Below are 12,870 nucleotides of genomic sequence, written 5' to 3' on the forward strand. Positions count from 1 at the left end.
TCAATCTAAAAATCAAATAACCTATATGTAGAAAAATATTGTTGAAATTTCTTCTTATTCCTGGCCTTCCCTTTTTTTTATCACTGTAAAAAAAGTCTCATTTCCTTTTCAGCAACAAACGTCTAGTTCCATGTAAACAAGTGATTAATTAAACTTTTGTGAACACTTTACTAGTGACAATTTTTAAAATTTCCCTTTGGAGGATTGAAGCATAGAATTTTACACATCAGAAGGAAGGCCATCTGAAGGTTACCAATCTAAAAAAAACTTTAATTCCATTTGCCCAACATTTCCAAACTTGAGGCGATTCATCTCAATGCTTGATATAAATCAGAATGAGTGTGAAGAACATTTTGAGGTTAAAAAACCATTTTGAGGTGCCATGCTGTCCAGCAGTGCAATGCTTTCACACACTGTTATCCTATGCACCAGAGTTCCACCTCTGCCTCCCATTTCTGACAGTACCCACCCTAATTCCACATCTTCAGGAAAACATGAAAGGATTTACTTTGTTGAATGTGGTCGGAGGAAAACTGAAGATGCATTGGTTTACCTGTTAGAATTCAAAATAGCATAGTCAACACATCTCTTTATATTATATATTTTAAATTTATAGCTTTTTAAATACAAACTTAAAATAGGCCTGCTAGACTAAGTACAATTTTAAGTGTCATTCTCGTCACCACCCTTATATTGGTGACGTGGTGCTGATAATTTCACCTCTGTGAGAGCTGTATTTCTGGATATCTTGTTTCAGTCTTGGTTGAGGAAGACTGCAGTGAAGGTGTTAATTACTCCTTCCATAAATAGCCCACTTATTACAAATCCAATTAAAGTAGAGCTTTATTAGGTATTATCTGGAAACTAATTCATATTTAGCTTTTTTTAAAAAAATTGATCTTATGTTCCAAACCATAATAATGAAGAGGTTCTACCTGTACTTTTCAATGTAGTGCAGTCAAACATCATGGAAAGATGAGGTGGGACAGATTCTTTAAATGACTTCAAGTGTTGAGCTTAAATCTGGCTTTGAAAAACATTAGAAATGTCCTTTGGGTTCATTCTGGGAACTGGCTGAACTGAATAAAGTCAATCCAACATTCAATGTTGTCAGTGTTGAGGGAGCTGCGTGGTTCCTGGGTTGGTGAAAGGCTACATTTTGCCTTGACACCAGGTCAGATTGGGCATACGGTCCAGAAAATGCCTGCACATTTGATGGGTAGAAGACTGCCTGTGACACCTTCCTTATCTTTCACACCCACAATCAGATAGCCTGTGAAAAGTCACTGCTTTGATTCACATATACAGAGTAGACATTTGGCTGAGATGCTTGAAAGATCTTGACATTATATTGAAAGTCAGTACCTTAAGAAGAAGCCGAAAAACATTATTCTGGGCATAAAGAAAATTAATTATGCTTCATTTATTAGACTAGAAAGAAAATAGTTACTTATTTTACAGAGAGCACAGTTTCCATGGCCATTGCAAATTTTAGGACATTTGTATGCTATTGTCTTAATAATATGAGTGTAACCTTGAGGACGTCAGTAGGTCTCATTTGTTAATTTCTGTAGGAGGTTGTAGAAATGGATCAGAAAGTCAGCATCAGTGTGTGTTTTGGTGTAAGGAGTGCCCAATGCTTTGGAGGAGGGTCAATTTTTAAGCCTCTGATAGTGCCTTGTTAATTTGGTGTTTTTCAACTTCTTTCTCTGTAGTCTGCAGAGAGGATCACCTGCCTCATTTTCCTCCTAGATTTCAATGGAACAACATTGGATGGTTTCAATAAAAGGGTGATTACTCAGCAATGCCAGTCATGACTCAGGGTTGAAACACAGTCCTTGACCATTCTTTTAAGGGTATGCCAGTCCAGGTTTTCTGGTCAACATTATTTTAATACCCTCTGGACCCAATCTATTTTAATTAACTACCTGCCGATGTTAAAATAACAATTCTTTGAAAAATCTAGGATTGTCATTCCTTTAATGAACACAATCAGAACTGTTAAAGACACTGCCAGTCTTACTACAAATGTAACAGGTCCTTTTACAGACACTGTTAGTTCTGTCATGGACCTTGGCATGATGATATTATAGATACAGCCGGCTTTCTTACAGACACTATCAACTATGGCAAAAACACTTGTGAAGCATGTTACAAATACAGTCGGTCTTTTTATGGGCATCATTCATCATAAAAGGAATCCAGTAAATTCTCATACAACTGTATGTTCCTGGATGGAATTTGTCAGTCGTATCATGAATACAGGCAATCCCATTACAGGCAACATCAGTCATATTGTAGTATAGCCAGTCCTATTAAAGCTACGAAAACAGAAATTTCTGGAGAAACTCAGCAAGTCTGGCAGCATCTGTAGGGAGGAAACAAAGCTAATGTTTCAAGTCCTGAGACCCTTCTTTAGTACTGACAAACTGAAGAAGGGTCTTTGAACTTAAAATGTTAATTCTGTTTTCTCTTCACATATGCTGCCAAACCTGCTGAGTTCCTCCAGCAATTTCTGTTTTAATTTCAGATCTTTAGCACCTGCAGATCCTTGCTTCTTTCAATTACAATGATGTCTGTCCTGTCACAGACTATTTCTGATTATGACATAAGATATATATAGGATGTAGGATGAGATGGAATTTTATTTAACATCAATGATTATGACTTTGCTTTACAAAGGCATTGTAGTTACAAAATAAATGCAATGCTGAAAATGAACTCTGGGCACAACCTATCAGCTGCACAATGTAATGTGAGATACTATGGAGGGGGGAATCATACTCCACTTCACTTTATGGGCTTGAATACCTTCCTTGTACTTGATAGGTTTAATAAGAGTGTATAGCTGGAACCACCTTTACATTCTTGGATGTGTGGAAGAAATCAGGAATTGGGGTTATAGTAATGTGTAAACAGACTGAGTGAAATTCAAACCGATGGAAAAGAAATTTCTGATTTTGTTTTAATTGATTCAGTGACAAAGTATAATGGTGTTATTGTCAACCTCCATTCTTTACATTAAGGAGGGCTGTGGCCTGATAATTATCCAACGATCTTTGACAAGTGTTTTTTTGCTTGTGATACCACATGGCCAAATTGCCTGACAATGTTTATTGAACATAAGCAGGTAACATGATCACTTGGGCAAAGCAATGGAAAGTACCTGGCATCTTAAGAAAAAATGATTAGCAACTTCATGAGAGGAGGGACACAGTGAGTGTCACTGCTTTCAGGAGAGGAGTGACCCCAGTGTGTGTTAGTGCTTTCGGGAGAGGGGTGACCCCAGTGAGTGTCAGTGCTTTCGGGAGAGGAGTGACCCCAGTGAGTGTCAGTGCTTTCGGGAGAGGAGTGAACCCAGTGTGTGTTAGTGTTTTTGGGAGAGGGGTGACCCCAGTGTTTATCAGTGCATTCAGGAGGGGAGTGACCCCAGTGAGTATCAGTGCATTCAGGAGAGGAGTGACCTCAGTCAGTGTCAGTGCCTTCAGGAGGGGAGTGACCTCAGTGAGTGTCAGTGCTTTCAGGAGGGGAGTGACCCCAGTGAGTGTCAGTGCCTTCAGGAGGGGAGTGACCTCAGTGAGTGTCAGTGCTTTCAGGAGTGGAGTGACCCCAGTGAGTATCAGTGCATTCAGGAAGGGAGTGACCCCAGTGAGTGTCAGTGCATTCAGGAGGGGAGTGACCCCAGTGAGTGTCAGTGCATTCAGGAGGGGAGTGACCCCAGTGAGTGTCAGTGCATTCAGGAGGGGAGTGACCCCAGTGAGTGCCAGTGCATTCAGGAGGGGAGTGACCCCAGTGAGTGTCAGTGCATTCAGGAAGGGAGTGACCCCAGTGAGTGTCAGTGCATTCAGGAGGGGAGTGACCCCAGTGAGTGTCAGTGCATTCAGGAGGGGAGTGACCCCAGTGAGTGTCAGTGCATTCAGGAGGGGAGTGACCCCAGTGAGTGCCAGTGCATTCAGGAGGGGAGTGACCCCAGTGAGTGTCAGTGCATTCAGGAAGGGAGTGACCCCAGTGAGTGTCAGTGCATTCAGGAGGGGAGTGACCCCAGTGAGTGTCAGTGCATTCAGGAAGGGAGTGACCCCAGTGAGTGTCAGTGCATTCAGGAGGGGAGTGACCCCAGTGAGTGTCAGTGCATTCAGGAGAGGAGTGACCCCAGTGTGTTTCAGTGCATTCAGGAGAGGAGTGACCCCAGTGTGTTTCAGTGCATTCAGGAGGGGAGTGACCCCAGTGAGTGTCAGTGCATTCAGGAGGGGAGTGACCCCAGTGAGTATCAGTGCATTCAGGATCCGAGAACCTGAGGAAGATTCAGTATTTTTAGGAGATGATGGGAAGGACTTAAAGTGGACAAAAAGAAACTCCCTGAACACTATGGTAGGCTGGAAGAGCTGTTAATTATAACAGATGAAGTGCTTCCAACCTATCCAAGACTATAAGTTTAAAAAATTTCTTCCACTGTAATTATCCGTACTTATTTTGTTCAATTTTGTATGTTTATGGTAGCTATGACTTGCACATTCAGAGCATGATTATAGTTGTGTTTGTGTTTTTAAACTGTTGATGAATTACTTCTGAGTACAATCATTAATACTGAATTTAATTGGTGCATTGATAGCCAACTCTATGAAACTCTGAATCTGATACATTGCGTAATAGTGTGTGTATACACCAGTATGCCTGTCCATCTGCCTTTGTCTATTGTTCTGCATCTTTATTGCTGGATTGATCTGTCTGTCTTCCTCATCTGTTTCTATCCATCTTTGTCCACTTCATCCATACATTTGCACCTACGTGTTTGTGTATTTCTGTCTCTTCTTGTGTTTGTGATTTTCTTTCTTTCTGTGTCCTTCTGTTTCTATTGTAGCAGTATGTCTTCATTTGTTTTCAGGATTTGTCTTTTTGAGTCTGTCTGCATCTGTGTCAATCTGTGTTTGTGACTGTCTCTGTCCATCCATTTATGCCTGACTGTCTTTGTTCATCTGTCAATCTTTCTTTGTTCATCACTTTATGCCTGTCTCTCAGTGTCCATTGCCATGGTCTATTATGTATATCCATGTCGTTATGATCATCCGCCTGTATCTACTGCCTGTACCTATTGGTCTGTTTGTGTCACTCTATATGCCTGTCCATCCATTTAACTGGGTCTGTTTATATATGTCAATTTCTCCATGTCCATTTATTTGCGTTGATATGGATGCCTGTCTATTTCTGTGTAACTAAATTGGTCTCTCTCTATCTGTCTAGGCTGGATTTCCCAACTGGTGTTATCTTAATATTGTTGTTGATCTATTTAAAACTATGTGTCTGTATGCGTATTTGATCATTTATGTCTATTGGTGCTCTTTTGACAGGCTGGTGGATGGAATGATTTTTAAAAAAGTTTTCTTCCACTAGAACTGCTGAGTGCAACCTGTGCCCTGTTTGATATGCAGCAACTCATGCAAATGCTTTGTGAGTTGCTCTGCTCCTATCAAGCATGTATCTGGAATCAAATTCATTACACCACTTTCCCACAGTTGTGTGGAAAGGTTTATGTGATTTTACTGATTCCAGACTAGGCTCATGGCAGGACAGTATAATGTTGATTCCTTCAATGTTTCCAAATGTGTTCTCTCATGGAACATGGACTTCCTTGGTAAAAGTACAAAGACGTTTCTTTATCTGCAGTGGGGAATAATGTGTGGCTTGTTGTCAAAAGGAAAATGATTAGAGAAGTAAAATTTTAGCAGGCAGCACTTGTTACCTATTCTGCTTTATTGCTGTGACAGCAAATGCGTGGCAATAAGGTGTGAATTGTGTTTATTCTCTTTTTCTCCATCTTCTGAAGATATCATTTTAAATGGGTTGAGTGGTGCAGACATCTTAAAGCTGTCAACTCCAAATTTCCACCCGTTAATATTTTCCAGAGAAAACCTTGGAAAGCAACCAAGAGTAGGACCCCCAGGACCAACGGGAACAGCTGTGTTCCTACCATTGCTCCACTGGCTTAGATCATCAAACTCTGTGAGGTGCAGGGAGTGTCTGGATGATCAATGTCACACTGGATGGTTCTTGTCCAATGCAACAGTCAGGCCACCCTTTGCCTGCTGCCCTCTCCACTCTCCCTAATACTTTGTCTTCGCTCACTTTAAGTAATTACCATAGTCCCTGTTAGATCCTGAAAGCTTGTACATGAGTCACTCCATCAGTAAGTAAAGCCCCTTCCTTTTGTAATCATTCAGGGGAATTGGAAATTGCTGGCTGAGCCATCTCTAAGTAACCTTGAGCAGACAGTGATGAGCTGCCTATTGAAATGCTGCAGTCTGTTTGGTGCAGGTACACGCAGCACTATTGATGGGGGTGGAGATGTTCCATGATTTTGGCAATGGAAGTACAGTGATATGTTTCCAAATCAGGATAGTGTGTGGCTCGATGGGAGCTTTTTAGGTGTCAGTCTTCTTATGTATCCGTTGCCCTTGTCCTTGGAAGGTGCTGTCTAAAGAACTTGGATACATTTCTGTAGTGCATTCTTGTTTCACTCTCCATTCTCCCAAACACATAAGGCATTGATCATCCTTCTAACCAGGTAGCTGCCAAGAGTGGCAGTTGAAAGTCAGAAATGTTTGTAGAACAACGCTGAATCTTCTCCGCAGGACAGACTTTGATCAGGATCATTGTGTATTTAAAAACTTTAGATCGGGGTAATTGACACTGACTCATAATTTGGGTGCCAGTGTAACATGTGAACTATTCCCAGGTATTTGATGAGTTAGGAGGTGTTGGAAATCAGCTGGACAATAGGTAAAGTAGCAGGAAGAGAAAAAAACAAATTCAGCACAAGCCAAATCCTCAACACCCATGCACGTACAGTACACAAAGCAGTATTGAACCCGTTCAAGAGGTCAGAAAGTGGAGCTATGTCTTGGAGTGAGGTTACCCAGCCCCCTGAGTGTCCTGGAGTCTCCAGGCAGTAATGATTAATGGGCACTGCTACATGGAGCCCAGGAGAAAATGCTTAGTGGCTATCAAACACATATTCGCTGCACGTTTGTTTCTGAGTTAGAAACATATTGGAGATGGGGAAGACATGCTTTTTGTCATGTGATGGTGGTGGTGGGATTGAGGTCATGTGATGAAACATCGAGGAGTGCCTCCAGTCAGAATTGGCAACCCAGTACAGTACTGGAGTGGGAACTGGGAGTCAAATAGGAATTCTAAAGTGGGAGCAGCTAGGAGGACATCAACACCATTTGCGGTCTATGGTGACTATAAACTTGAAGAACTTGAAAATGCTCATCAATGCTCCTCCTCTTTGTTGGGAGTGTTTTTTTTGTGTGTGGCAATTGCATTTGTAATGAGGAAGAAATGGCTGCTGCATTCTCTTAAACAGTTAAATCCCACCAGGCAAGTTGCTGATTTGAGGTATTGTGTGATCTGAGGCAGGGGAGAGGAGGGGAAAGAAAAGGACATTTTCTCTCCTCCATCCGCCACGATTGAGCCTGGATTAGATCTTCCTATTCAGCCCCAAACCTGCCTGAGATGGGAAAGGAAAGTTAAGGAGGGCAAGGCCGCTTTCAGGAGCAGCCAAGGAGAAACAATCGTTTCTATCGGCTGTAAGGACCCAGTCAGCTCTGAATATGACCAGTTTATTGTAATTAAAAAAGTCTCAACCCGTACAAAACGGCGCAAGTCCTGATTCTGATTGTTTTAAGTACACGGTGTGTTTCATTTTGTTGCCATTCAGAGCAATAGCTCGGAAAATGATTGGATTGCATATATTCTGAAAGGGGTAGCTAGAGAGGGAGAGAGAGAGAGAGACAGACATCAGGACCTTATGCTTGACTAGCCGTGGAGAACGGTCGTCTTCATCCAGGGCTCCTGCTGTGTTCAGTGGATGGAAGTTGGGCAGTCGTGCAGCAGTTGCTTGCAGTTTGTCAGCACGCTCCAGTAGGTGAAAGGGACAAGCCCGCAGGCCACGCCAGATATTCAAACTCTGTCCTGTCACTTAAATTCTCCCAGTCGCGCTTAACTACAGTGTACATCTGATTCTCAGGAGTGACCCACGGCAGATTGCAATTTCAAATAACTTCTCAGCTCAGAAGGGAAAGAAACAAAAGCGAAAAAAAAACCCCACGCGCACACAATCAGAACAGGGGCTGAGAGAAAAAAAACTGTCTCCCTGAAGTATAGCCATTATTTATCGTTTCTCTTGGAAGGGTTCCTAGTTGTGTTTTAAATCCTTGGTGTTTGTAGCGTTTAATGTCCTTTATGATGCTGTATGAAGCCAGTGGAGGCCTATCTTAAAATGAGAGGTAAATCCATCTTTGTTTGTTTTTGGGGTATGAAAAGATTGGAGAGTGCAAGGTTTGAAGTTTAGTTGCATTCTGGAGACTGGCCAACAAAGGGACCAAATCTTACATGCTCAATTTCACCGATTGTAACCACCTGATAAGCGAAGATTCTAATGAAATGAATTGAAATATAAAATTGAATAATGTATTGTTGCTCGGCTCTTGCTCAATTTAATTATTTTTATGTAGGGCGTGGATGGGAATTAGATTTCACACTTGACTGTTTTTGTAGCACAGGAATATGCGCAGCATCCAGTATTTAAAAAGCCCATTTATTTCTTTCCTTTGTTACATGTCACTCCCCCTCCCCCTTACTTCTCCTAGTTTGCCAAAGGACATCTGAATAGTTTTGCAGTCTGACCTGGTGCAGCCTGGAATTTTCATTGCATATGTGAAAATTATCTTTCCCAGTTTGTTCTCTCTGTCTGCTCTCCCCCCGCAACCCCAAACCAGACAACACAAACCCAGACAATAAGAAGTATAATTCTCCCCGTACTGCTCTTCTGCAGGCAATAGCTCCCCTCCATTACTTCACCCAAGTGGCCAATCTTGAGTCAGGCTCAGTCAACAATTTATACAGCACTTCCACACAGTAAAGTGTCTGATGATGTTGTGCCGAATGATTGTCCTCCAAAATTTAACACTTTTAGGGTAGGTAACGAAAGTCTGGGTCAATGACATTATGAGAAAATGTGAGAAATGAGGTGAAGGGATTTAGGGTATGAATTCTAGGATTTAGGGTCAAGGCAGCTCCAAAGGTGGTGTGACTAAATAATGCAGAAGAAGCCAAAATTGCTGGAATGCACAGATCTTGCAGGATTATAGGGCTTGGGGTGGAAGGGTTGTGTGTGGAATGTTGCAAACACAGGGAGATGGAAGGTATTGGTGGGAATTTCAAACAAGTTTGAGAATTTTAACATTTTAGAGAACGCAAGTGCCTGTAGTCTATTCAGCTATGGACTGAACTGCTGGATTTAGACTTTTTTTATGCGCTAAGTTGATTGAAAATAATCATTGTTGCTGGTATTTTACATGACAGCTTAAACATTCTTGTGAATTGACTTTTAAAATCCTAGTTCACGATTGATAATTCCTTTGTAACAACTGCCTGAACTTAAGTGATCTTCTCCAGCCAGATATCTCGGCACTCACCCTCTGCACTAATATCATCCTACTCTGTGTTTCTTAATTCCTTCTTGCACACTGGTCAGAGCTAATTCAGTAATATCCTTCCTGTCCAGTTCTGCTTTATGTTTTGCTTTTATATAAGTTCCATAACTTAATTTGATTTGAAATAAACCCAACTCCTTGGAAGATATCACACAATTTTATGATTGTTACTTTACACAGAAGTAATAACCGTGTGGCTCTAAGATGAGACATACCTTGTGTTTTCAGAAAGTTTACACAAACAAAAATATTCTTAGTCCATTCCTGATGATGGTCTGCATAGAGATTGTGATGGCGCTGAATGGCATTACCAAAGATACATGTGTGGATTACAATTTATGTGCATATATCCACATATAGGTGTGGTCAGTGTGATCTCTACATGTTAACGCTGAAATGCATAACGTTGCATGGCCATAGCTATATAGAATGATCAAATAAGATGGTTGTAGCTTGTTGAGATTAAGATTTATAAATATACACCCAGGCAGCATGGTTTGAGTTAGAGTGTAACTTTCTTTTTTGAACTTTGAACTAGTTTGGAAGCAGTTTGAACTGTTCTTGTTTGTCGCTTTCTCAGGAATGCCCCTGTTATTGACAGGAATCCATGTTCACTGTCGTGATCCTGCTTTGTGAGTGCATTTGCTTGTCCAATAATTCAGCACATGTACTGCTGGCCTTGTTTTTGCCTGCAGATTTCAAAGTGCAGAATCTGGTGAGTTATTAAAAATTTGGCTGCTGCTTTTTCTGACCTGAATTAGTTTTTCAATCAATGTTAATAAGGCAAGAGAAAGGTTAGTATGTGTTCAGGGTTTGAAGGTAGGGTTTGAAGGTTGAGGGTATTGAAGGTGAAGTTATTCAGAACTTGGACTCTCAGGGTGAGAGTGCCAAGGTTTGTTTGCCTCCATGTGCTGGAGTGATGGTAACGCGGACCTTAGTTTGGCAGTGGTGTGATGAGCAGTAAAGGAGGAGGAGTAAAGAATATTTGTAGATGGTGTCAAATTGTGTTGTTTACAAATAGGCCCTAGAACACTTTTACATCTAAGGAGATGAACGGTTGCATCATAGATGATAAAACATGGAGTGATGATTACCTAGTATGAGTCTATCCTTATAAAGCTGATATATTTGTTGATTCAATCCATGGCATGTGTTGAATAAGTTAGAATCATGGTTAGAAGAAGGTTATTTGGTCCATTGTGTTCCTGCTGTTGAGTTGAAATCACCTGGCACGCTGAGGTCCTGCAACTCACCCTTGAATGCCTTGCATTAGGGTTTGTCACTATATAATCTGATTTGCTTAGTGATCACCCAATGGGAGATGTTTGTGGTGTGTGTGTCTGTGGGTGGTTATTGGGGGAGGTCAGGACAAGGTTTGACTGTGGTGCCTTCTGGTGGGAATAGCTTGCTGGCAGTCACTATTCAGAGCGACACTTAATGAACAGGGGCCTTGACGAAGAGGTTCTGCATGGAGCATGCTGATGGGGCATCACCTCAGAAGATTCAGCAATTTCAGGGAGAGAGATTGTTACATTTGTGTTGTCACTGATGAAGGCTGTGTTAGCTCACCATTTAATCGCCAGTGATCTCGTGACGGAATGCGCTGGGGTGGGTGCTGAAGGAGTGTAGCTCTGATGACCCGTCTGACTGCCCTCTTTATTTTTTTTAGATGCCGTTCTCCACGAGGACAGCTGACACAATGTTGCGATAAAGCAAACGTGTTACTTGTAGTCTGTAGCTGGGCAGTTGGCGTGCGCATGGGCTGAAAAAAAACGTAAAGCTGTTCGAGGTGTTCAGCGTGACATCGGCGCGCAAGCGCGCGAAAAAGAGCACGGTGCGTATTTCCAACTAGGATGTGTTGTGCTGAATATCAGTAGAGTTGAATGTTGAGTAGTCATTTCATTGTGCAGTGAATGATCTAAAGCATCAGTTTGATCAAGCAATTGAATTACTACTATATATTGGAACTTGAGAGATATATGCACTTTGGTTTGTTTTGGGTAACAGGACACTTTTAGCTTGCTTCTAGTAAACCATTGACATTAACCTACAATAACGTACTGTCTTCTAGGGGAGGGGATGAGTTTTTGTTAGGGGTCACAATCTCTGGTCTAGATCTTGTTCTCTCAGAATGCTCCAAATGCTTCATGATATAAGTCTATCGTTTCCTCATGTGATCCATATCATGGCAATGGAGACCAGTAACAAATGGGTGGCTGATCCCTCCTTGCCAGGTTACCCTCCCCTAACTCAGAATAGTCTAAAACCATTACATCAGTCCCATTAATAACACTGCATTAGAGGGCCTCTTCACTTTAGTGTGGAAGCTGGAGTAACCCTGTGTGGAGTACAGTGTGGAGTAACCCTGCCTCCTCCTCCTCCTAACATTCATGTACTTTGTTTGCTGAAAAGCAAGACTGGGAATAACACTGAAGTCCCATTTTGCAGTTAGGTAGGTTGTCAATAGAAGGTTGAAGACCCATGGAGTAGCGAGCCAATGAAGGTCCAGGATTGTCAAGTCTGATGGAACATTTTCCCGAAGGATTCAGCACATGCCTCTGTGGCCTGATGTCCATGTGTGCAGCATATTGTCTTCCTACACCAACTGAAAAGCAAAAGGACTCCTTGTTAACTGATTGGACAATTCTTGACTGTCAGTCCAACAGTCTTTTTTGCTATCTCTGTTATTCTGCACGCCCCTCTAACCTTCTATCTGGTTGCTTGTGTCTGGGAGATCAATGTTGAATTCCTGGAGACTCCAAGATAACCAGAGGGTTAGCAATCTCCATGAGTGGACAGTGGTTCTCATGGTGTATAAGGTGCCGCACTGCCCAAATGATTGCTATGTTGTACTGTATGTTGTTATTTTGATAAATTTCTACATTTATTGAATCTAAAAATACGCTGTCTTTCAAAAATAGAAATGAGAAAAAGGAGAGATTCCCATCTTTAATATGCTCCTCTGGGGTGATTCAGCAACCCTAATCTCACAGGAAGCATTGGGTCAGTGATAAGAGTTATAATGGTGTAGTTCTGTTTCTCCAAACCACACTTCTGAGCTCAATTTATTGTTTGATGCTGGGAATGTAGGAGTGCAGAATCATTCCTTGTAAACTGCCCCTTCAGAGTTGTGAGTACTTTAGTTTACCAGGCACTTTTATAATCCCAAGATTTTCTGATACTTGACATTCTGCTCGGATGAAACAAATCAGACTCAAAAATACATGGGAGATGGAAACTGCTGTTACCAGTCATTCTTGTAATTGCACACCTCCAGTTGGATTCGAACAATTGGGACAGCTGTTGGGTCTGAGTTGAATGCTGTTATTGTCTGAGTAGCTCATAATTTCATTTATTTATGGTACTAAACATAAAG

At 41.6% G+C, this 12,870-nt stretch overlaps 1 protein-coding gene across 9 annotated transcripts in view; it reads left to right on the forward strand.

The window, feature by feature from the left end:
* Positions 1-12,870, forward strand: part of LOC140488175 (transcriptional activator MN1-like) — a 135,481-nt gene that overhangs the window by 10,274 nt on the left and 112,337 nt on the right. For 4 of the 9 annotated variants that reach the window (XR_011963011.1, XR_011963009.1, XR_011963010.1 and 1 more), the window contains exon 2: positions 11,164-11,328. The exons of the other annotated variants lie outside the window; for them this stretch is intronic. The gene's annotated coding sequence lies outside the window, so the exon portion shown is untranslated. The remainder of the gene's footprint in view (positions 1-11,163; positions 11,329-12,870) is intronic. 9 annotated transcript variants of the gene reach the window in all.

This window comes from Chiloscyllium punctatum, chromosome 17, assembly GCF_047496795.1.
Source record: "Chiloscyllium punctatum isolate Juve2018m chromosome 17, sChiPun1.3, whole genome shotgun sequence".
In the NCBI taxonomy this organism is placed as follows: Eukaryota; Metazoa; Chordata; class Chondrichthyes; order Orectolobiformes; family Hemiscylliidae; genus Chiloscyllium; species Chiloscyllium punctatum.